At 32.6% G+C, this 27,997-nt stretch overlaps 1 protein-coding gene and 1 pseudogene across 3 annotated transcripts in view; both read left to right on the forward strand.

The window, feature by feature from the left end:
- LOC127851894 (translation initiation factor eIF-2B subunit gamma-like) overlaps positions 1-27,997 on the forward strand; it is a 488,689-nt gene that overhangs the window by 248,434 nt on the left and 212,258 nt on the right. The window contains exon 13 of one of the 3 annotated variants that reach the window (XM_052385846.1): positions 15,675-15,684. The exons of the other annotated variants lie outside the window; for them this stretch is intronic. The gene's annotated coding sequence lies outside the window, so the exon portion shown is untranslated. Of the gene's footprint in view, positions 1-15,674; positions 15,685-27,997 lie in introns of those variants that run through there. 3 annotated transcript variants of the gene reach the window in all.
- LOC127849982 (prostaglandin E2 receptor EP4 subtype-like) lies at positions 3,675-27,993 on the forward strand (annotated as a pseudogene).

The raw sequence follows: 27,997 nt of genomic DNA on the forward strand, positions 1-27,997 counted from the left end.
GAAAGCGAAAGTAGGTCAGGTAATCGTGCTTCTGATAATCTTTATCAGTCTAAATTGAGATTCAAAATCACATTTAAACATAATTAAATAACATTTCTATAAACAACATTCCGTTTTTAACACACAATTAAAACGATTTGTCTTTCATTATTAACATTTTCATTCCTACGCAGAACTACTTTGGCGGAAGCATAATTCCCCAAACCAGGGGAATTTGATGCGTCTATGCATAGAGGTGACAATAACGTAATGACTTCACCATCTATGTATAGAATGGACAAGAAGCACGACTTTTTCTAAATCATTCAAGCGTTTATTGACACATTGAACACTGAATCATGTGTGAACATTCAAGCGTTTTGTAATTCAGACCGGAGAAGAAATCTGCTGGGTATAAATACAACCATTATGGGAAATGTCGGTCTAGATTATTAATTTAACCTCATTAAAAGTACTATTTGTTACCCTTAAGCGTGTTTGTACATTAATTACATACATGTACATTAATTATTGGACATGTCTGCCAAATAGAGAAAACATATTGTTATGTTGAGTTTTTAATATGCATTGAATGAACCCTGAAGAATCTATTTAAAAAAAAGAAGGCATTTGATCTCGTAAACACAAGCCACTAAATGAATTTAGTTTAAATAATAACACGGATCAATCAAATTAAAATATTTAACCAAATGCAAGACGTGTTAGAACATACCGATACTAATATGCGCTGCTTTCGAATCAACATCGGACTATCAAGCGATAAAGTATTTGTTTACTTCCGCGCAGTAAGGTCATAACCGCTAATACGACAACGAAACCTTGCGATATTTAGCATGCTAATAAGGAGCTACTCTGGTCACATATGACACAAAACAATGTTTGCATAACGTGGGAACAATCATTTTGCAATTGCCCTCAGGCAGATGAATAACTAGAATAGCAAGAAAAACTAGTAATGCCGAGTAGTCATTACCTTCATCGTTATCACAACAATTGCCTTTATATTATCAAACACAAAGATTACCAACTAAGCAGATAGTTTTTTTTACTATTACGTTTATGATGATGATGATAATGATGATGATGCTGATAATAATGATGCTGATAATATGACGCTAATTATGGTGATGCTGATAGTGATGATGATAATCTTTATGATGATGTTGTTGCTGCTGCTGACGATGATTATGATAATAACGATGCTAATCATTATGATGATGCTCTTAATGTTGTTGTTGCTGTTGCTGCATATTATATTGATGATGAAAATGATGATGATGTTGAGGAGGGGGAAGAGGAGGAGAGGGATAATGATGATGATGATGATGATGATGCTACTGATGATGATGATGGTGAGTGTGCTGCTGCTGATGATGATGATTACTATTTATCTATATATAGCTGGTGTGTGCAATCATTATTATTATCATATATATTATTATATGCTTTTTAGTTTAATCATCGACGTTAATAACGCGTCGCTAACCATCAATCAAGAATCAGTTAGCAATAACATTTAGATCAAATGAGGGATATAACGGGTTTTAGTTAACGGTATTTACGAATAAGTGTACTTTTCCAGCCAGGATACCGACCGAATACAATAAGTAGCATTGTTAAACTAAGTTTCATCAATCAAACGATTCACCCCGCGTTCCTATTTTCAAGTGTAGCGTTCACTTACAGAATTCACAAAGCAAACGTCGTCGTGTCAGAAAGTCGGGGAGCTCTGAACTTTGTCTTTTGCAGTTTGGGGAAATATTCGGAATACTGTTTTGTACAACAAGAATGTCCATGGTGTTTTAATATACTTTCTGTGGTATTTACTGTCAGTGCTGTTAATGGTTTACTTTTAATTTAACGCATCGTTGAACTCAAACTTCGGTTTATATCCCGAATGAAACAATGCGCGGTCGAAAGATGTGGATAAGTTATTGTTATTGGATTTTATTGTTTTTAATATTTGTTTTGCTGCACTTGACATGCTCAAGCGAACAATAAGCTCTGGCCCAGAGGCATAATTATACATATCTGACATTCAACTGTTCATTGTCTACAAGCTGTTTCAATGAATAACAGTATTATTAATACATTGACAGTTGTGAAGTTTGATAGAAAATCGTCTCTGGTCGACCTGGATTTGAGCTCTTTTCATTGAGTGAAGGATGCTTTTTAAAAGAAGATAGGAAAAGGGTGTATTTGATTAATTAGTTTAAGGAGTTTTGTAAAATATATTTTTAAAGCTTACTCTGTGTTAAGTCAACATTATCTTGCAATTTCTAACACGTTTTTATTAGTACATGCATAAACAGGTAATTCGTGTATTTATTGGTTAACTTTTCATTATTTATTACTACGTGAATCACAGATATGCACGAAAACACTTTTATTTGGCAAAATTGCCCAAATGTAATTTGGAATCGCTATACCGGTTTAATTTATCTAAATAAGTAATAAATTACTTTAACAACGGTATTCTGTATTAACAAAAAAAAAAAGCGGTTTTCCGCAGAGATCATGACGTTATATTACAAATCATAAACTATGTTTATGTCATTAATACAGTATTTCCCGATATATACTGCTGCTATTGTTTATCGTTATAGCATAATATTGTCGTTACGTACCACTGATTACATGATGCGATTATCATAACATCTCGATGAAAGAGCGTACTGCTTGAAAACATATGTTTTGATTTCACCTGCACATATTTACTTTTGCAAGCTGTTACTAGAGCTTAAAGAGCTAATGTTAATCATTAGTAATACCAGATGATTGTGTAATAGAGCAAGTGGAAGAAAAACGCGTTGTTTAAATTATTACACACTAGTTAAAGCTAAGAAATGTAGGGACAGCAATTCGAATCTGGTTCTTTTTAACATGTTATATATGGCTGTCATTTGTTCAGAAACTATTGTTACCGTTCGCTAGTTTTTATAGCAAGTAACCGATTAGCTTAACACGCCAGGAAAAAACATACAAAACGGATTAAACAATGATTGATTGTTCCTCCATTGGTTTTGATATTGGATCGGCTCATGCAAATATTCAGTATAAAAACGGTTGAAAGACATTGCTAACCCCACACTTAGATAGGAATAACGAACAATTTACGATCTTTTAAATAGTTTTCCAATTGAATGTTTTGGCTGTTGACTGTACGCTCGATGAAAAGTGAAACCATATTGATATCGCTATTTGATGATCACAAACAAACCGGTTGTAACCGTGTACATTCTTTAAACTGCAGTTTTCTATTATTAGATAATCAAAGCCTGATGAGTCCTGGAATTAATGAACGGCATATAAAGGCGACCAAAATAAGCACTTTATCAGTTCAATCGTCATTTTACTCAGTTTTTTTTTTATAGACATTGAAAACTTAATAGTTTTCGTTCAAAACAATATAAATGGACGCTTCTTGCAGTATGAGACGTTCCCGAATGCCGATAGCTAAATACGGACTATTGGACTGCACAAGGCACATACAAAGATACGTTTGTTCCACTCGAAGGCAGAACAGTTCGGATCAACTGCGACATACTCCAAATAAGCAATAGTTAACAGCACTGCGCTTTGGAGTAAAGTTATCTTAACATACAATTAGTTGCATATTATAAAATAAAATGTTAACTTATAATGCGTAAATTTCTTTTCATTTATGAGGTGATATGGGAAATATTTCATTTGTGAATATATCGTTTTTGGAGGATCCTGGTGACTTGTTGAATGGACCATGCGGAAAGCAGACTGCAATGTTATTGAATATATCCGCGATAAGGAAGCAAAACAGTGTTGTCGACAGCAGCATCATGTTCAGTGTGGGCGTGTTTGGGAACGTTCTTGCGCTAATCGTGCTTCACAAGTCCCCGGGAGAACAGAAACGGAAATTGTTCTATAGATTGGTTGCCGGTCTAACGATCACTGACCTTGTGAGTACAACCAGTCTGAGTCCGTTAGTGATTGCTACGTATGTCAATTATTTCAAATAGATCGGTGGAATTCATGTGTGCAAATACTTCGGATTTATGATGTTGTTCTCCGGAGTGGCAACGTCTACAATAGTGTGTCGAATCGTTGATTTCCATAAGACATCCTTATCTGTATTATGCTCGACTTCGCAAGAAGCATGCTCTATATTTTCTTTTCAGCGCCTTGATGGTCGCAGTGTCAGTTGCGAGCCTGCCTCTAATTGGTTTTGGAGAAATAGGTCTGCAGTATCCGTACACTTGGTGCTTCATAGACTATTATACCGACAATAAAACCGATCGAGGATATAATTACTTGTTCGCATTCCTAGAACTTCTTATGATTACAGTAACGGTCACGTGTAACTGTATAGTACTGTATACGCTGTTACGCACAAAGATGCGCGGTCTGTCCGGCCGGAAGAATAGTTTCACGGAATCTCGGACGTTTTCCGGCTACTCGCGGCGCTTTGCGGAGTGTCAGATGGCGGTGCTGTTGATCGGTACTCCGTAGTGTTCAGCTCCTGCTACCTTCCACTTATTGTAAGTGCCTTTGCCAAATGCACACAATGTATACCACGCGATGTTATATCGTAAATGCTGTGTGAGGATAGGATATACTAACTTGTGTACAGTTAAAACACAGTGTGTTTTATTTAAAAGGTAGGATATCTCTATAATTTAAAGGTCCGCTATTTCCGTATCAGGTATACAATTAATACGCTTGCCATGTTTTTATTCTTTATATGTATTTGATATGTTATTATATTGATTAATTATAATTTATACATTGTCTAAGGTGTGTACATGTTTCTGACAAACAAACATGTCTTTTATTAAATTATGATTTAAGATTCACCTTATTAAATAACTTGCTTAATCAGTTTTGATTTTCGATGCTACTTTTTTAATTCGTATTGCCCCTGAAGTGGAAATAAATTGTGGCTATTTGTACACGTCAGTTTTATTTAGCACAATGTATTTTGTCATGTCCAATATATTGTTTGTAAAAATATCAACACATAATTAAAATCTGTCATTTGCAGACAGGCTTCGACTGTAGGAACAATTTATAAAAGGAAAAGGACTTTTTTAAGAACAGGTTTGAGTTTGTTGCACATAAAAGTAGGTGTGAAAGAGCTCTCTTTATCTGATAAAATTACTTATTCAATCATAACGGAAATGCTTCATGTATTAAATTTAAATGTCAACAAATTATAACACGAACAGAGAAAGATCAAGGTCTCTATTTTTTACTTTCGTTTTTAGTTGTTAATATTATATTTTTTGTCAATGTCTGGGACAAAAAACATAATAAGGCAAAACTAAAAACAATAGCACCAACCTTGCTAAAAGACAAGTTTAATTTTAGTATTGTGATTATAATTTGGTTTCAATCGTGTTGTTGGAGACGTATTGGTGGTTCCATGTTAGCAGTGTCAAACTTTGGTAATAGAGGAGTAATTTGGTAATTTTTTTTTAATAAAAAGGTCAAATTCTTCTAATGTTTAATACAAAGTTATTTTAAGGGACAATGTGTGCAATTTTTCTATAACACAAATAAGAAAAATAAAGGTCATCTAAAACAGTTTGCAATGTAAACAAAATATAAGCACACATTTAGCGACATTATTTCAAATGACATTTTCTCATAATTATTGTTTCCGAAGCTTGCCACAATTATTTAAATTAGAGGTTCCCAATTCAAATAGCATCAACAGAAGCTATTAATACCGTTGAATTGTAATTAATCGATGGTCAATGTCCACCAAAGGAACAAACTTATGGCTGTTTGAAGCATGGAATACAAGTTTTAGCTATATCCCTTCTTGTTAATTAGATTGCATCATATAGTATAATTTGTAGATTATTATCTTGCATCTCAGTAGTAGTAATATAAACAGTAATACAACAGCAGTTTCACGAAAGTATACATAGCTAGTAATACTGAAATAGTAATACAGAATTAGTAATACAGAAGTAATGATACAGAAGTTATCATACTGAAGTAATAATGCAGAAGTTATAATACAGTAGTAGCAATACAAAGGAAGTTATACCGATGTAAGAATACGTAGTCATACGAATTTATGAATCAAGATATATTAATATGAAAGTTAGCATAAAGTCATACAGAACTAGTAATACATAGTAAGTACTACAGAAGTAGTAATGCTATAGTTTTTATGGAAAAGTAGTAATACAGAGGTAGTAATACAGAGGAAGGAATATAGAAGTAGCACTACGTAAGTTGAAATAAATAAGTAGTAAACATAAGCTGTAATACAGAAGTTAAAATACAAAGTCAGTAATACAGATGTTGTGAGATTGGTGTAAATACTTTACGATTGGTAACTTGCAAAGGTGTACGTGCATAACAATTTATCGCTTGCCTTGGGTATACATGAATTAGGATTGGTCAACCGCTTTGGGTGTAAATGTATTACGATTGGATGTAGATAATAGTTGTTCTCCTGATATGTTTTCTTTGAGTTTCATTATTCCTATGTATTCATAGTTATATTATCACCACAAAACCTTTATTAAATAAATTATTCAAATATACCATATCAAGCCCATTCATATGCCTTTAAGAATTCGAAATAATATGGGGGTAAATAACGACAAAATTTAAGGCTCCACGATTATGAATAAGAGGTTATGTGTCAGGGTTTCAAATAATACACAAGTTGTGGTCTTAATGATTAATGTACTTGATATTTAGGGGTCCTCCTCGTTTACATGGGTACTCCATTCATGATGCTGATGCATTTCTTTAACGTTTGTTTGTTTCTTAGGACTTGGTTAGGGATAAATGATTCCTTGATATCGATAATTCATTTGAGATTAAGTCGTTCTTTAATAAAATATGTACCTTAACACAGCGAATAAAGACGACCTCATATTGATGTATATATTGTCATGCAGATCAGCACATCTAAATTGTCAGTACATAATTGCGAGAGAAAATGACAAAAACTGGACATCATACACATTTATCAAGGTTAATGTAAGATGAACTTAAGCATAAGTGAAATTGGTAGTTAATGTTGCCACTGAATATATAATTACAATAAACATATATGTGAATAATCATCGTATATAGCTATGCCGAAAATTCCCTGTCTGAGAAAAATTAAAAATAACTTAAACAATTTAGTTTTTTAAAGCCGAAAAATGAGTACTGTTAATTCATGTGTGATGTCTTTTAATACAACATGCTAACACAATTTCGTTTACATGAGCCTGAAAAAAATAGTAGAAAACAAATATTTTTGAAAAATGTAAAGTGACGCCGTGACGTAATTTCTTATTAATTTGTTCTTTAATGTCAATGTACAAGTGATATGAAGAGTAGCATGAATACAATGTCATCAATGTATAACAACATACTGAACAAGCTTATTGATAAGGCATGCATGCGGAGAGAATGAGGATTACTTTAGTAAATTTAGAGTTTCAAGTATTGGCAATTTACTAAGAATCTGGTTGAATATAAACGTGTTTTTTATGTTAGTGGATATGTGTGATGGTGAGGATTTAAGTTGAAATGACGTTATACGTATTTTCATTAAGGATGTAAAATGAGTTGAGATTGTAATTGTTTGAATGAATTTTCAAAATAAAAGGCGTGTCCGTTTATAAATTTACCATGCAATTATGTACACGTATACTTTATTTTGTCATATGAGATTGATATAAGAGTGATTAATCGCCATGGACCAGACTGGGTTTATTTCTCATGCAAAAAAACTGATTCACTTGCATGCTTGATAAACAGGTTCCAAATAATGGGGAGCGATATTAAATAGACGTACACAGAAAGCACATTTAGTTTCCTCCTTTATTCACAATAAATATGTTATATGTACGCTACGTCATTCAGTGACTTTTACAGCTATTAACTGATACAATATTGATAATCATCAAATAAAATCTTGTTAGAGAACACATTCCGGACGGCATTCATCATAACAAAAACACTGTCTTGCGTTAAGTGGGCATTTACTCTAGACGATGGCGTAACGATACTGTTGACCTAACTATGCCAGTGTCACAATGCCCACAGTCAAGTAAACATTCATAAACTTTAGGTTGCCAATGCCAACAATTCTTACTTCAATGCTAAGCGTAATTATAACAATCTTGTCCTATTGGAACTAAACAAAATAAATGAATGAAAACAACGGGCCATCAGGTTCAACTCACTTTAGTTTAAAAGGGTTCGTTAAATTTCTGGCTTCTTTAATATAATCTCTGTCTAAACATTACTATGTGTCCCTACTAGAAATGCAAAATGTATGAAAAATTTATCTCGTTCTTTGTACATTTAAGTTATATTTTCTCCAATTTTGAATATGCTTGTTTTTCTCAGTTTTGGGACCAATTATAAGAGATAAATATTCTATATGTATATATCAGGAACCATTTAATTTATGCAATTATTTTCTTTTGTAATGGTTCAGGTTGAACATATTTAATGTAATATCGTATGGTTTAAAGAAGTTTTCAGTTCATATATTACATTTTATTTTTATTGTAAGTGATACAGGTCCTTGATTAAACATGAAAGTTATACATCCGTTAGTAATTCAATGCCCCAGTTTCGTGAACCGGAAAAAACGCTGAAACAATAGCATATAAATAGTTCAAATACAACGCAAAACATGGTGTATATACTTATATAATGTTAATTTTAGGTACAATACAAATTATAGCTAGTATGTCTTCGTGTACATGTTAAGCATTCATTGTTCACACATTCAGTTCTAAGTCTATATCGAATTCTTCGAAGTTAGCAATTTATGTCTTGGTGATAACTAGTCCTGTTCTATTGAACCAAATATTTCATTTTGTAAACACATACAATGCATGTAAGACGTGACAGTAATGCATATTCCAACACACCATGGTATTGCACTGGTGCCATTATAAGCATGCAATGTACGGTTTGATAGCAGAAATGTTTTACTGAAAACATTGTGTGTAAACAGACCAGTATTTAATATAAAACATACTAAAGGGATATGCTAGTTAGGGCTCCTAAATCTGCAATTAATTAAGCAACAACTATGTCTAAAAACATGTCATTTTTTTCTCAGTTATACGGGCTTACTTATATGTAACTTGTGCAAAAGTACACTGAAGAAGGTTTAATGTTAATGAACAACTTTGTACATGTTCATGGATCAGCTTTATTTCAAAGCAAATTAGTGGAAACTCTTAAATACCCAACGATGTTTTTATATCACGTGGCTTTGACTGTTTCTAATAATCTCTTATACATTTGGAACACAAATAAAACAAAAACAATTAATTTAATAACCCAAAAGATTGTCATAGGGCATACTAACACATGATATAAAATATCAATGTTAAATTGCATCACATGATACAAAATTAAATTGTAGAATGCAATTAAAAAAAATGATGGCTAATTGGCAGGTGTGTTATATGTTACAATGACTTGACTGATTGAATGGCTCCATTTAACAAAAGTAAGAAAGTTGAAAACTAACATCGCTTTTAAAAGTACGTTTTTAGGAGTTAAACATACTGAAGAATAACTTTTCTTCATATTTCTATATGGAAAGTTGCACAAATATAAAGAAGTGAAACTCCAGCTGCTGGAGCAGTATTGAATTCTCATTATATACAATTAGTTGGTCCTTTATTTAAGGAAATTGACCAATTGCCAAAACAGCACAAAACATCACAAAACAGCATAATACAAAACAACATACATTACACATAAAAGAATAAAGAGTCATCGCCTTGGAACGGTCAATTCAAAGCATTGGGGGTTTTAACCGGTTTTAGAGCGCTCAACCTCACACTTGGCCCAGTAATAATCAGGATACATTTAAGTGTAAATAAAATTTAACCTCATAGCATTGCAACTCAAATTAAACAATAATAAAAGGGAATTAAAACGCATTCAATTTAATTACCATTTGCAAAAAGCCATACAAGTAACCAATGGATTGACATTTGCATGGTGACATTTTCAACAATGTGTCACATATTAAATTACAACACCAACAACTGCATTTTAAAGTTGGATAGGTCATGGAGTGAAACTGGGACAAATATCCCCTTAAAAAACGGCATACATATGGCTTCCAGAGACCACCATTCCGTTGAAGCAACCGTTCGATATGCTGCAAACACGTCACGCAGGCTAGCCAGCTATGTCTTACAGTTTCAAAAGTATTTGTTTGTTCAATGAAATTTAAGACATACTAAGAATTAACACTAGACATACATTTTTATATATAATGTTTGTCTATTTTCTGTTAATAATCAAGTGTCTACGGCTGGTTGTTTTATTTTTAGACGGGGTAACCCTGTACAACCGAATTTCTAATCGAGGTTGTTCTATGAGGCATGAACTAGTATGTTCAATATTGTAGTTGGAGCAGCGGTGTTAAAAGAAATGGTAGCAATGAGCGTATTGTTAATTTGTTCAATGGCTCCCTCAAACATAACAATACGTATGGTGTTAATAATTACAAATTTAAGATGTATTAAACATAACATACTGGCAGGAAATAATAACAATTTAATGATAGTGACATATTATCAAAACCGTGTCATACTACTTCAGGGTATTTTTTTACTGAAAAAGCATGGCCCTTAATTTTGAGGAAAATATGATTGACATTTTCACAGGTTAACTTGAACATTGGTTGGGGGGGTACCGTTTGGGAAACGTAAGAGTTCTTATTATTATAACGATCAAAAGTAATTATCAATTGCTTCAACTTAAAAAAAATTACAGTTACTTTGTCGATCATAGCGTTTAAGGTCTAACGTACTATTACAAATGCATTGAGTAAATGCCAATATTATGTTTATTCTAAATGCTTATACAAATAAAAAATGAACTTACAACTTGGATATTAATGCTGAAAAAATGAAGGTCAATATTATACATAAATATGTTTTGTGCACGCATGACTGCAACATTAACAGTGATAGAACAATTAATTGATAAAGATGTTAATAGATCTAAAATATGTTTAGTTAATTGCAGCTCAATAATATTTCTTTATCATATTTATATTATTATATATTCTTGTTTATTCACAATTGTATACTTAACGTTATTTACATTATACGAGTCCTTTAAAGCCTTTGAATATACTTATAACGTAAGAAACCGCGTTGGATGGCTTAATAAACGTTTGAGACAACCGTTTACTTATATAAACATGGTATCCTTGATCCAATATTACCTTTATCACTCATTCCCTTGACGTCACTCATTGTCCTTTAAGGTGTGTTGAAATCTAAAACAAGAAAGAAAACTAAGCTGACCTATTGTAGGCATATATATTACTAATATGCCTGCAGATATATAATACTACTTCTTACTTACCCATGCAATTTTAATATGTATCCACACACACTTTAAAACATGTTTGCAAAATAGCCATGTGTAAAAAGCGATATAGTCATGTCGGTACAACATGTACGACTTGATGAAGTTTCGATCCTAAATAAATGATTGCGTTTTAAGGGACAAAACTAAAGACTTTTTTACTATTCAATACGATTAACAATCTTTGACATCATACTAATCCGCTATGTAGTATGACCCGCTAATGTTAACTTGACGGTACAACTCATTTGATATATATAAAGAACAAACGTGTTGTGTTTTTACCAGTAGAATCCCAACTTCCTTTTTTGTGCCTCGATTACTTTGTTGTTGAAATGAAAAAAATAAGTTAAAATAACGTAAGAGTAAAATCTTTGAATTTTCAGTAAAAGTTGAATGTATTTACATTAATGTTTAAAGAAATAATCTGCTATCGATTGGGATACAGGATGTTCTTGTTAAGAAGATGAGTTAAGATAAATTAATGTTTTGTACCTTAAATAAATAAATGTTAATATTGACTTCAGTTTAATGTATTTGTAAGTATTTAGATGGATTTTAGAACCTAAAGTTGGGTTTTAATACTTACTTCGTGTGTACGTCAGATTGTTATATAAATAAAGACGTTTAAATGTTGAAGTATTTTAGTCGAAACTTTAATACTTAAACATACATATGCTGTTAGTTATAATGGAACAGCTGTTTATTATATAAATGTCAGTTATGTTTACTAGTTGCACATAAAAAGTCATATCCATGACATTCCAACAACCAAAAATGCTTTATGTATCACTTTCAGTCAGTATTAAAGGAATGCAACATACTTAAAGACCATAAACATTGCATATAACTATTTGAGATAACAAAGTTAAAAAAGTGATTTATATTGTTATTTACTAGTGAATGTTGATAGTAGGACACTACCACATAGTTATGTAATCCGAGAGTGTTGAATTAAGCTGGTAATCACAAATCGTCTATAATCTCAGAAAGAAACAAACATGAATTACACACTTTTTACTTGTTTTTAAAAATTGAAACTTGAACTTTAAGTAACTGTACACGAATACAAAATAGTAATACGTATCAGGTTACTTGCAATAATTAATTATGGGTTATGATTTAAGTTATATTGAATATGATTAATGTTTAATATAATGCTTGAAAAATATTTAATTTAAAATTGGTTTACTGCTTTATTATTGTTTATATTATTAGATTTAGCAAAATAGAAATGTTATGTATTAGTATATTATAAATGACTGCCCTTTTCCAAAAACAATTCAGCCAAGTTGTAGTTAAATTTATAATGATGACCGTCAAATGTCAGTGTCCGCATATAATACAGATGACTAAGGTTACTTCCAAATGTGTCTAGTGTTTGTAGTAACAACCAATCACCTAGGGAACATATCTTGACGTGGACTTTTCCATAGCATGTATTTGTATAAATAGTGATCAAAACTATGTTATTATTTCAACTGCTTAGTGTTGTTAAATCAAACGTGGCATTCATAGAATAATGTTGCTTTATCAAATGAAAATCAATATATTTTGTATCCGCTTGAATATAAATTAATAACTGAAACTGAAACTATGTTTGTTTAAACATGATTCAAGCTTAAATAAATATGGTAAAACATGTTGAGTTGTGGTATCATAATCTTACTCTACCGCCACTGAATACAATTGCCAGAGCATGCTGGTTTACATTAATGCGTTTATGCTGTAAACTGATATATTTTAGTCCATACTTTTCAAAGCCATACTGATAAGTAACGAATCTGTTTATGAAACTATATTATATATATATTAAATAATAAACTTAATACGTCCTTATTGACGGACATTACTGTTGTTCCTATCCTGTTTTTGTACATTCTATTTAACATGATTCAGTGACGTTTTGAACAGAATAAAAGATAACTTTTTGTTGAATGAATTTTCTAAAAGGAATCCATCTGAGTGTATTAAATTCTGTCAATTAAGATTTGTTTGCTACAATAAACATGCCCGGGTCTTCTGAATCGATCATCCATGTATTCTAGTTTGCTCTTTTAGTTCATCTTTTGCAGACATCGAACTAACCTTCGTATGCTAGATTTTCGTCAACAATTATTGAATCTTCTGTAAAGACTCAATGCGTACCAACTACTTAAAAAAGGCAATATTAAGAAGGGAAACTACAGTTGCTTCAGCAGTATCACAGTCATATTTTACACACGTTCGTGTCCCTTCATTTATGGTAAAAAAAAACAAATGCCAAAACAGAACGGCACAATACGAAACAACATAACAACACATAGTAGAATAAATCACGGGCCACCGCCTTGGAACGGTTTATCCAAAGCACTGGGGTTTAAACCGGTTTTAGAGCGCTCAACCTAACACTTGGCCCAAAAATATTCATCATAAATATAAGTGTAAATACAATTTAACCTCATATCATTGCAGCTCAAATTAAACATTAATACAAGGGAATTAAAACGAATTCAATTTAATTACCATTTAATTACAGGAAGGAGACCAGAGCAACATAGTAACAACGTTTTGAGGAACAATACAATGAAATTACGAACAACTTTAATTGCAAAAGAAACGTTTTAGCTGTTAAGTTGCTTTTTGTCCATAAATGTACTTTATAGTGGTTTAAAATTTGTTTGTAATTGCATATTATTCACTTCTATTGAAGACTAAAACGTTGATACCGAGTAATATAGAGTGCCTCAAAACAAAGACTGATGTCAAGGCCTATTAACATATATACAACGTTAAAACCGGGCACTCTTAAATGAGGCCAAATAATAACGTTAAGGTATGCTAAATTCCATAACGATAGGATAGTAACTTATTACTATCTTAAATAACTGTGTTTTTAAAAGTATCTCTATATATTTGGCATTATAACAATTAAACTACTGTTTTTAAACATAACGATACCGTGAATGGTGCGATTGTCGCCAATGAACCAATTGGCTTTTTGAACCAATGAACTCATGTATCGCGTTAGTTTTTTTATAATAAACCACAGTATAAGTAGAATAAACCGACGCAATTAGATGTATCATTAATCTTTAACAAACAAGTAAAAACGCAAATCGTGTAACATCTGCATATAGAATTTTGTTTGCAAAGATGCATAACATTATTCGCTTGAATCACTTTTGGTTGGATTTGTACTTGCTGAATAAAATATTGTAGCTGTTTGGAGGTATTGCTGGTCATGGTATTGTCATTTAGTATGTAAACACGTAATCATATGACATATAGACAACTCAAAATACCAATTGTACAACATTCTATACAGCATGTTTTTACTCAACTGGGTACGTATACACTTTCACTATCAACTGGGTACGTGTACACTTACATAATACAGACGGGACATACTTGAAAGTATCTGTTCGCATACGTTCACATTGTATTTTTTTTTCAATATTTTAAACACGATTTAACAAATTAAATTCTCGCTAAGAGCATTTGACTTTCTGTAAGGTTCATAAATAAATCACTCAAAATAAGAAAACAATCCCATGATAATTTTTTCCCAAAAAACATAATGGGATTTTTTTTATATCAAAGACAATTAAACGAAAATGAGCACAAATGCTTTTACCGTGCTTTAAATCGATAGCTAAGCATTAACACACGTATTTACTTTTTTCGAAAATATCATGTGATTTTTTTCCCGTAAAAAGAGCTGTAAAAATACCCGATGGGAAAAAACAAAAAAATATATGGGAAAAAAGAAAATTGCCATTGGAAAATGCAAGAATCGCATGGTAAGACCAACTTTGCGAATAAACTAATTAGTGAAATAAACGCATGTTTTAATAAAAAATAATCAATTATTTATCAAAAATAAGACTATAATCTAGTACGACACTTTACACATATGCATGAAACCCCTTTTTCACAGAGCATGGCCAATATATACAACAATGAACATCATCATGTGGGTTATAATGCATTGTCACGTGATCAAGATATGTAAACGAAAACGAAGGTATATTTTAAATGTCAATATGAGTTATTGGTTTTAAGAGCGACGTTCATTACCAAAATAAAAGACCTATTAAATAACTCAATACATGTTGATTTATGAATTAACAATGCGTTATGCATTAACTTTCATGAATTCAGCTGTAAATTGTGATTTGCGTTTTTAAAAGCTGCATTGATTTACATAATGAAATATTAGAAAATTAACCTATTTTTAGACATTCGTTTTTTTTTCTATTATTCGCTTCTATTGTTTGTTGTGTCCTTTCATTTTTTTGTCTTTACATATTTCAGATTTTCAGATTGTATTAACAGCATTTCAAGAAGGCCAATGGCCCATGTGGATACATTTTAGTACAAGCCATATTATAACTACAGTAATATCCATATACAAATGATTATAACAATCGCATGCAATTATGAGTAAGCGAGGTTACACAACGTTTTAAATAATAATTACATAATTTGTGCTATAAATAATTTACAACAGGAAATACATATTAACCGTAAGAATAATATCTTAAAGGATTACTCATACTTATACTTATCAATTCATATTGCATAAATTTTGACGTGCATTTACTCTTCAAACAAAACATAAAGAATAGTAAAATAAAAAACTCACACAACATACTGATTATACAACTTAAGCAAATAGTCGACAGCATATATAGATGAAATACTTTTACACTCATATTCGGCTACAGACCTTGTGAATATGCTAACATCCAAATGTATTTCGATCTGATTATTCTCTTTCTACGTTGATGTAATAAGTTAACACAACGCACACAATTGTTAACATGGATTTATTTTGTACAGTTAAAAAATTATGTTATATGAAGAAAATGATTTTAAGTGAAAACGACACATTATACTCAAGTTTGAAATTTATTTAAGTGCATCAGAAACGCAGTAAACACGACATGTCACACGCATATCAGCGCCAAAGCCACCCTACTCGTCTGAACCCATATTGGCATAGACCTTCACTAAATAGGGACTTTAAATGTCAAACCGTCTGCCCCTATCTTACCCATCACACGCAACACTCGTTCTCGTGTCAAACCGTCTGCCCCTATCTTACCCATCACACGCAATACCCGTACTCCTATGATTCTCCCTCAGTAAAAAGGGGCTCAATATACGTGCGTTAAATGTAGTCCCACATTAAACTGTACAGTTCAAACAGACTATTAAGAACAAAATGACAAAATAACGTTTCACATTATCACAACTCAACCCTGAGTCAAATAATCTACGATTATCTAAAACATCTTCTATGACCTGTAGTTGACTGCATTAATAGTACAGTCATAACGATTACCCAAATGTTGTGTAAGTATTATTACGTAACGAAACACTTGACCTCAATTGCCAGACGCCTATGGTTCGTTTTAATACGACTTTTTTCAGGTAAATCCATATTCCGACCGAACGGAGGAACCACGTAAGGCTAAGAGACTACGGACGTTATATCGTTATTAATAAAAATGAATCAGAAAGGTCGTTTATTTCAATAATTTATTCTCCGCGTCCGAGATACGGTACGATAATGAAATGGCTTTCATTTCACTTAAGTTTTTTAACAGAAGCATGTACATTCACCGTCTGTTTGTAAGACGTCGAGTGTTTAGACATTGGTTACGCCGACTGTCAGATATTCGCAGTTTGAAGTATAAATTTTACAAACGTCTCTGGTCAAACTAACAACTGCTGGCCAATGGTGTTTTTATTGATTATTAATAGAAATTCTTGTCGACATTTGACAAGTTACACATTTTTCTGCGGAACATCAGCTTGACAAACAAAATTGAAATGCAGTTCAAATAAAAAATTTTGTTAAGATGAAACATGATTTATTAAACAAAGATAGTTAAGTTGTCATATTTGTAATGAGATAATACACGTATGTCTGATTTGTACCTTCCAAATATTACAAAAGTAAACGATGCCTATCAGATACCAAAAAAGGTCTCGCTGTGTGTCAGTCAAACATATGCAGACTGTATGTTAACTTTTGTCTGCCAATTATTGCGATGAGTAGTCCTTAACCCGTCTTTTGCCTAAAATATTAATACGGTTTTAGCTTATCATGAAAGCCTGATAACGTAAAACCACAGAAATGTTAAATTGCATTGAAAGGTATGCATATCTTGGATAGAGCATCATTATAGAGAAATAACTGGGAATACATTAACGTGTTCTTTTCTGTGAAAGTTGATCAAATCCGTGATTCATATATCTGCACTGCACAACTTATTTCGCCAATTTTATATAAATCAGAAACGCCAAAAATGTTCATAAAATGTGCAGTCCTTTACTAATTGAAAAAATCTTAATATTAATATTTATGAAATACCAGCATTGTAAACTGAATACAATCCATGCACGTGTTTATTCAAGGAATGTGTTATACCAGAATTACAAGTTCTGATTCCCAAACCTTTTTTCGCATCAAATCTTGTATCAAACGAGGATGCAAGCGCAATGATACCCCACGGTCAGATCTGTATCTCACACAATTAGTATCGCGGTCAGTTAGTACTACAAGTATCAACGACGATTGCAGCGTATTTCCCCAGAAACTAAATCCTGTATACATATACGTGTATTTATTTTGCGTAAACGTTATCATTAGGGAATCTTAATATTTCTGATCATCACATACATACATTTCGGTAATCAATATAAATATGGATACAATTAATACATGTTGAACTCCCCAACCTTTTAAATGACGATATTAGGCTTTTCACACTGATCATATATCCAGACTTTAGGTATAACTGGCACGAATATATTATTAAAGCATGTTCATTTCAAAATATGTTCATTGAATTCTCAAATAAATATCCTCTTTGCTTTGACATTCACCTAAGAAAAGAAAATACACGAAACAATAATAAAGTAACATTAAACACAATTTCCAATTTCATGTCGACAAATGTGATGGCTTACATTTAATAAACACTGCATCAAAAATTATTATCAACGTTGGCCGTACACAAGCATTTTACATTTAAAAGTCATATTTTCTAACCGAATGATCGGCATGAGGTCAAATGTTTTGTTGTTATTTAACTAATTGGATATTGTAATTTCTAGTCATTTAATACTAATGTGTATATTTTGTGTTTTCCATAGTGTTTTTTTTGTGTGTAAAAATACTTCTGGTGTAAACTCTTATTTATTTAAGTCCCATGTCAGTTAACCACATTTCGTCTATGGTATTACAAAAGCGCTTTAAGCTAAAATGCCAATCGTTTAGCCGTTAAATCTTAATTCTTAAATTTAGATTTAATACGACTAACCAATGTTGATTTAATAGCTCTTACCGAAACGGAATGAGTGATTTGCCTTTTGATTTTGTTCTCGTATTTGTGACTTATGTTGCCAGAATGCAGGAATAATTTTATTTGAATATTTAGTTTTAATTTGTGTTCTTGTGACTCTTTGATGTTGGTTTACGCCATGAATTCTGACTCTTTTGCATACACGGTATAGTTACTACAGCCATATTCTTAGATTCAATGGGCATTGCTAGCCTTATATCATTAAACGAACAAATGCCGTTAATTGTCATAAATGTAGAACAATATTTATATGTAATTAAACATTTATATGATTACCCCAAAAATACTGTGTGCTTTGACATGATAAAGTGAGTGATAATACACACACAAATTCAATAAAATGTAACTCGTTGTTCAGACTAATTTTTGAAGCGACCATGACACAACGTCTTGTCGTGTAGAGATGCAGTAGCTGACTATAGGGAAAGCACCAGCAATAAGTCTCCATATCTGGTTTAAATGGCCTCAGTAAGGTGGTCTTGTGTTTATCTCTAAATTGCGCCAGTATTTATGGGTCGCAGGTTCGACTCCCCACTCAACCCATACCTACAAACACATGTATTTCGCTTGTCATGAGACATTAAGAACCGAGGTGTAGTGCACAAAAAGCTTCATACCGAGCACTTAAAATATCCAGGGTGGCATCGTCTCTGGAATTGGACGACTGCTTATCTTGCACTACCCTCATAACACAAATTATTTTAGGGCAACAGCCGTATTGGAGAATCAGTGTGCCTGCGATGAAACTCTAATACACATACGTCTGTAAAGTGACATAGGTGACATGTGCATGTTTCTAATTGTGTGGTCGTGGTATCGACATAACTAACTCGTGATAACGTGTTTGTTAACAAAGTAAACTAGTTATTAAGTGGAGTAACAACAAACCTTGATCGTGCGAACGACTTTGTAACTCTTTGGTACGAGATAAATAGCCCATGGCAATAATATGCTCAACAAGTCAGAATGCACAAGATGAAAACGAGTAACGGTGTCGTCCCCACGAGAAGCAATAGCTACAATGACATCTTATAGTACTGTTCAATTGAACGGTTAAGGGAGAGGTCTTCTAAGCTCTGACGTTAACTATGTCATTGGCGAATCCGCTCGTCTTTGGCCGTCTTTTAGATACAAGAGTCACATGCTAGACGGGAGGCACGTCACACATCCATAAATAAAACAGTGTTTTTAAAAATGCACGTCATTGAAATGTGTACTTTTAGATACTCTTAATGCTGTTCATCGGTCACTTAGTCTATACTGTTCACGTATAATTAAACTAAAAAAAATTAAACGTTTCGAAACAATTAAAGTTCGAGCATTATGTTTAAAACAGTGTGAACAATTAAGACAATATAAAAGTGATGAGACGAAAAGGTAAATACTAAATACAAACTTCGCAATGGTATTGAGTCGTTATTATACTTAAACACGAATAATATAGATATACTAGGTACCTAAATTCCAATAAAGTATACTGTTTCGGAAAAAAAACACTATCTATTTTTTGTTCGTGAGCACGTCATTCTACATATATTTAAAGTTATTTTATATTCTTTGCTGGTTTTCTTCTATGTTAATATTAAACCATTAAAAGAATTGCCCAACACATAATTGACCACTACAAATGCATTAGTTCCTTTAATTGACTCTTGTCGTATCTGTTGTTTTGACTTATGGATTCATATAAATTAAACATGAAGTCTCATCGATATTTTGATAAAATACTCAATAAATAAAAAATGCTCTGCATATCAATAACACAGTTCTGTATTTAAACCAACACCATTTGTGCATAAGCCGATTTCAAATCACTCGGCCGTTTCGACGGACGAATCATTTATCGTACTTCTACCCCTATATCGAATTTATACAAAGATGGTCATGATTAGCGCGCCACTTTTCATACAACATCAAACGTTCAGCTTAAAATGCAGATTTGTTGCGTTATTTCTGTTTCTAAAAAATATTTGACTTTGAGCTTTGACAAACAGAAAATCAGGCTATTGCCCTATCGATCTGATATCGGGCTAGGCTAAAATAAAACAACGACTAGATAAACCTCGTCGGTTTTTTACTATGCAAATATTTGTTTTTAGTTTTAATATACGCTTTCAACTTTATTTTAACCAGACATAATAATAAAGAATGTACATTTCATCCCGAAAAATACATGCAATACTAAGAATTATTGCAATTAACGTAGAATGAATAAAGTAAGTTCATTTTGATCAATTGGATTGCCGTCCAAAGTTCAAGCTGTATTAAGTGTTGCAAGACACCTAGATTAAAAGCTACGACGAATGAAATAAACGCAGAAGGTTTTAATTTGATAACCGACTTTTGAAACGCAACATTGGATTTACTAAATCACACGCAGAAAAGTAAATAATTATTCGTTTATTGATTCTTCACCGATTAGAATAATAATTTATTGATTATTTCATTCGCATGAGAAACGGTAGCTTTAAGATGTTTTCTTTTAACGGAAACATATTTATTTGTTGAGTATTGGAACATATTTAGCACTTACGTTCGCGTATTGTGAATGAGTATTCACTAATCATCAGAATTGAAATAGTGGTGGTGTTGGTAGTGGTTATGATGATGATGATGATAAAGAATGATGCCTGAATATAGCATTAAACAATCGACGCACTCTCATTTCACATTGGGCATGAAAGATAGGGGCGTCGGATGAACGTTTCAAGTTGCATCATGGTCCCAACCATGCTCATGACGATGGCCCATAAACATATATGGTGTGCATATTCACAGGCAATCGTTCCAAGAGAATTAATTTCGCAAAAGAGCTGATTCCCATCATGTGATGATCTTATTATATTAGGAAAGCGATTAATAATTTTGTAAACACGTCATATTATAAAGTATTCCGAGTATTAAAGGGTCATATTGACGATTTATACGATATTTTATAATATGCCTATAAGTATTCTTACTAAAACGATTTAGAAGTTTTTCCACTATTAGATTCTAGCTCCGGGATTGGAGCTCCGTATTTTTACAGTACGAAATCCCTTTCCGTATTCCTGGGAAAGTTGACTTTTTTATGGGTGATGTATCGTAAATATCAGTAACGCTCGGAGCGACATTTGCAAAACTCGTTTTAGTTTTAGACAGGCAAACTTAACTTTTTAATAGTGCACGTTACACCATTATTTTGTGAGCCTCTTAAAATATTACGTTACTTGAAATTATTTTAGGTTATTTTATCGATTTTAAATTAAATCGTTCTATTCCATTATAATTTTGATTTCTTTTCATTGAAAGGTAATAAATTGTAAATGGAACATTTCTTGACTGGGATTCCGGTGTAGTGTATCACACTCGTTGATTATGTAACATCGCATTCCAACTCGTGATTACAACCCACCGCACAACCATAGTTATTTAAGAGTCCCTTAATAATAACGTTAAAACATTGGACGTTTTTTAAGTATTGATAAATCCGTGCTTAGCATGCATTATAGCCTTTATATTGATAAAATATATGTGTTGTTTTATAATCATACTTTAAGCAAACGCGGGACAATCAGAAGTACATTGTTCAGAATGCACGCTCTCTATAGGTTAAGTAAACTTCTTTTAGATGTAGGCAAATCTATTTACCGCTTTAGACATGTACCAAATAACTTAGCCGTTATAAATATAGATATGCCCCTTTCAGGTTCACTGAATAATATCATGTTAACAGCAACGTGAGCTATTTCCCCGATAAATGATTGTTTGTGACATTAATACAGGCTAACGCACAAATGATCAGTGCAGTTTTCAACTATACTAGAATTCCATGCACCTGTCCATATAATTTGACTGGAGCATCTGAACAGTAAGTGCGATGTGCTGATTTATTAATCAAAATCTCATTTGTATATGAAAAGTTTTATTTGAAGTTTGATTAAAAATTTAAAATTATAAATATATTTTACAATCGGTTTGATCCACACTCTGGAAGCGCTCTCAACCTCTTCACAAAATCGATCGAACTAAAGTAAATATGGAGATAAGAGAATTAGCTAATGCATCGAGATGTACTGGGTTAAACCTTGGGTCAGGCACATTTTTATCATATCCTTTTCCAGGGCATTATATTTACTTCAAACTATTAAAGAGACGACATTTACTGCGTGTATGTATACTCGGAAAATCCCGACTTACTGTCCACGTGCCCTTAATGTATTTTGTGATCAATCGACAGTCGCCATGGCAATACATTAAATAAAACACTTAATATACAAGATAAGTATTGATGGAAAGGGCGTCGGGAATTTCAGTGTACAAGGCACTCAATGAGGTTACATGAAACGATTTTTGTTTCTATTGTAAATATTAATATATTGGCCGATAATTTTAAACAAAATAGAAAAAGATACTGGTATAACCATTATCTATGATTTTGTGTTATAACCCCCAAATAACCATTATCTATGATGTTGTGTTATAACCTCCAAATAACCATTATATATGATTTTGTGTTGTTACCCCCACATATTTCATAGTTCATCTTATTTACATTGGTTTCATTGTTTTACTGGCATCCGTGTGCAGTTTTCATTAATGGAACAGAACTGTGCATGTTTAAAACAATCTGCTTCATCTTCTAAGCGTAATTTCATATTTTTCTCAACTTCAAGGGGAGATGATTCTGAACTTATTCTGACGTTACTCATTTACGATAGGGGTTGAGTACTCATTGATATGAAAACACTGCAAACGTTTTGATGTGTTTACGACCCCCCCCCCCCTCTCATTCATATATTGCGTGGGCATAATAAAAACAAAAAATGGTTACAATAATACAGCATATTTATTTAAACTAAAATGTCTACATCAAAACAAAAAGTTAACATAGAACACAAATAAAATAATTTGATTCTACTGGGGCTCGAACCTTGGGCCTCTCACATGTGAAGCGAGCGTGTAACCACTACACTACGGAACCGCTTGAAAAAGTCTGTGCTATTGTTAGAAAAACCACAAAATAAATATATTTTGATTATGTTTTGTTTTTATACAAAACCAGAAAGTTTCACCGGTTCGCGTATGTGCCCAGTCCCTGTGATCTTTTATTATTGCCAAGTCCCTATGAGCAGTTATTAATTAAAAGAATTAGCTTTGCATTATTGGCAATACATGTTGTAGTAAATGTAATAGGTACAAATGCAGTACTTATTAACATTAATTTACACAAAAAATCACCACTATGCAAGATATTCTGACAACAAAAATATATACATTGATCCGTAAAATAACTTCTCCTGCCATAAGCGAAAAAAACGTATTACATACGAGTCGCCGCACTTCAGTGCGACGCCGATAGACTGATCCCGGAAAAGTACGAGTTTAGAAAACCCCACTAATCACCCCGGTACAAACAACGCTGGTCCATTAAATTAACCAATGATAGCTTACTTCAAATAATAACGGTTGATACGGTGTGTGATTTTTAAAGGTTATAAATGGGTCTTGTTTATTTGTATCAGCAGATTAGTGGGTTTTTTCAAAAAGTTGCTTTTTCCGGGATACATATATTAAGGATTACACTTGTGGTCACCGCTTTAAACTAAATAAACTTTTCGGCTTATCCCAGTTTAACGGTTAACCTATCATCCACGTGTCGTCGTTCAACTTATTGAATGACATCGATAGGTCATGTATTTGAACGCATAAAGAATTCCATCATTCTATGGAATAAACATTGAACGCGGTTGGCTGCCATAGATCTGAGTTTCGGAATGAAACGGAATTGTTCGGCATCGTTCGGCATCGTTCGAAATCGTTCGGTGTGATGGACAACAACAGATGTAGGCTTTCATAAATATGTCTTTGAAATCGTTCTGAGAAAAATAAGAGGTTGATGCGTTTTTCATTATGTTGCAAACAGACACAGAACTAGTAGTTAACTATACACGTCTTTTCTGAAACCTTTGCATGACGTTGTGGTTATTTGTAAACTTAATGCGACTCAATTTAAAACTTTATGCTGATCGTTGCCTATGTTGTATGCTAGTTGTTAAAAGGGCCTTTTCATGTTTGGGTAAATTGACAAAATTGAACAAAGTTGTTTCAGATTCGCAAATTTTCGTTTTAGTCATGATATTTGTGATGATATAGTAATACTGATCATTTACCATGCTCTAAAATAGCTATTCTATGCATCTTTTGACGATTTAAAAACCCCAAAATTATAAAGCGTTGAAATGCGAAACGAATTAATAATTTGGAGAGTTCTGTTGATGCCGTTATATTTTGTGAAACTACGAAGATTGATTAAATAAAATATAAAATACATCTGGCAGTGTATCCGGAAGGATGGCCGAGTGGTCTAAGTGGTAGACATTTTACTTCAGTACTGCAGCAGTGAGTGGTTCGAACCCTGCTGAGGGTTACCTTTTTTTATCTTTTTAAAAAATGTTATTCTTGATTTTTTACTGGAGCTTTTAATATTCAATGTTAACATTTATCTATATAAATTTATACGCACATTGAATGTTTTAATTAAGCACAGCCAAGAGCTTTTTAATAGGAACTCTCAGTTTTTTCTCCAAGATAGAATAAACTCATGGTTTTGTAAGTCAATACATCATGCACATTTATTTTGGAACGATCAAAAGAGAAAATATACATTTGGTCAAATTTGACATAGATAATATGTCTTTGTATTTGTAAACGAGTATAAATCTATCTGTGTACTTAATCATTGCCATAACACACAGTAAAAACCATTTATTGTTATAGGAATACTTTACGTGCATATAATATGGATACATAGTACCCTATTTTCTATCCATTCATTTAACAGTTATTTCCCTTCTGAGGCAGTTAACATTCTGATTACAAAAATAAATGATCAATACATATTCATAAATAAGTTAAATTTTAATGAATGTGCTAGGGTTCTGTATTAAAGAGTTTTTGAAATTGTTATTTAAAAACAAAAGCTATTTGACCAACAAAATGTTGTAATACATTACATTACTAGCATTTAACTTGAGCATAAGTGAAATTGGAAGTTAATGTTTCCATTGAATAAATACTAACCACAAGAAATATATGTCGTAGATAGCTATACCGACAATTTTTTGCTTTAGGAAAGTTGAAAATGACTCACACAATTAAGGTTTTTGAAGCCAAAAATCGCGTCCTGTAAAAACATATGTGACGTCTTATAATACAAAATAATTACACTATTTCGTTTTATGGCGATTCTAAGACTGAACAGAATAGTAAGAATCATTTGACACAAATATAATTACCCCGTGACTTAATTTCTTATGTATTTCATGTTTTAATATCAATATACAAGTGAAATGAAGAGTGGCATGAAGACAATGTGATCAATTTATAAAAACATATTGGACAAGCCTATTGATCAGGAATGCGTGAGTAGAGAGTGGGGTTTTCTTGGTTAAGTTTAGAGTTGGAAGAATTGGCAAGTAACTTAGAATTTAGCTGAATGCAAACTTCCTTGTTTGTTTCATGTTAGTGGATATGCTCGAGTGGGAATATGTTAAGTTGAAATGGTGTCAAAAATATTTACATCCTTTACGAAAGTACTTTTCAAAACAAGAGGCTTATCCGTTCATAAATTACTCATGCAATTATGTTCATGTATACCTTAATTTGTTATTCGAGATTTATAGTGGAGTGATTTATCGCAATGAATCAGACAGGGATTATTTCTCATGCGAAAAACGATTCACTTGCTGTCATAATAAATGGGTTACTCATAGTGGGAAGCGATATTAAAGAGATGTCCAATATAATCTTGTTAGAGAACACATTCCGGACTGCATTCAACATAACGAAAACACTGTCTTGCGTTAAGTGGTCATGTATTATAGTAAAAGGCGAAACGATACTATTGACTTAACAATGCCAGTGTCACACTGCCCTCAGTCAAGTAAAATGTCATTCATATTAAGTTACTGATGAAAATAGTACATACTACAGTGCATATCGTAATTAATGCAACCTTATAGTATTTTAGCTTAACAAAATTATTGAATGAAAACAACCGGTCATCATGTTAAATTCACTTAAGAAGTAAAGGGTTTGTTAAATAATGAAGACAATTTATGTCTTCTTTAATTCAATTTATATCTTTCCTCTACTATGTGTTCTTACCAGAAATGCAACATGTATGTAAATTGTATCTCGTTCATGTACATTTAAGTGTCATTTGTTTCCAATTTTGAATAAGCTTTAAATATCAAACGTGTGTTTTCTCAATTTTTGCGACGATGTATAGGCTATAAAAATGTATGTGTTTCTTTTACAATGGTTCGGTTTAAACATATTTATTTGTATTATATTATGGTTGAAAGGTGTTTTGTAAGTGTATGTATTACATGTGTTTGTTAATTGTACATGAAACAATCCGTTAGTAATTAAGTGCTCCAGTTAAATAGATCCTAACAAGCGTTGGAATAATAGCCTATAAATAGTGGAGAAACAACGCATAAAAGATACAATCAATGCATGTAAAACGTGACAATATTACATATTCCAACACACCATAGTATTGCACTTGAGCCAGTATAAGCATGAAATGTGCGGTTTGATAGCAAAAATGTTTTGCTGAAAAGATTGTTTGTAAACAGACCAGTCATTAAGATCAAAATATTCTTAAGGGATATGATAAGAATAGCTTAAAAGGAAGTCTTGTCTACACAAATATCTTGCTTAGGCGGAAAAGACCGTCCCTGATTAGCGTGTGTGCTTTGCACATATCTATAATGTCCATTATGTTGTGTTTACTTTTCAGATTCGAATTGTACTCAACCAAACGAAGCTACTTCCTGTGAACATGCGCACTGATCTTCTCGTTATCCGCTTCGCCTCGCTCAATCAGATACTGGATCCCTGGGTATACATCCTTCTGCGTCGCGAGGTCGTCTCTCATCTCATCTTCACGATCCGGAAACCCCTTTCTCCCAAAACCACGGAGGCACAGATCAGAACCTTTCGCCGGCAAGACTCGTCGTTGTCCGCCAAGGAATCAACTTACACGTGTTGTACTTTCTGTTTTCATTGTTTATGTGATCCACCCCTGCAAAGGCGTGCTAGCACAGTGTCCGGGAATAACGGTATCGACTACATGTCAGGTTCAATGTCTCCAAGACTTCCGACCAACAAGCTCGCTATTGGGATTATCCGAAATGTGATGATTCCGAATACCAGTAATGACTCACCCTCCGCGTTAGCTAAACGCTCGCACGTTATCGCAAGCATAAGCGTCAAGCATCTGTTGATTTAGAAAG

This window comes from Dreissena polymorpha, chromosome 11, assembly GCF_020536995.1.
Source record: "Dreissena polymorpha isolate Duluth1 chromosome 11, UMN_Dpol_1.0, whole genome shotgun sequence".
NCBI classification, from domain to species: domain Eukaryota; kingdom Metazoa; phylum Mollusca; class Bivalvia; order Myida; family Dreissenidae; genus Dreissena; species Dreissena polymorpha.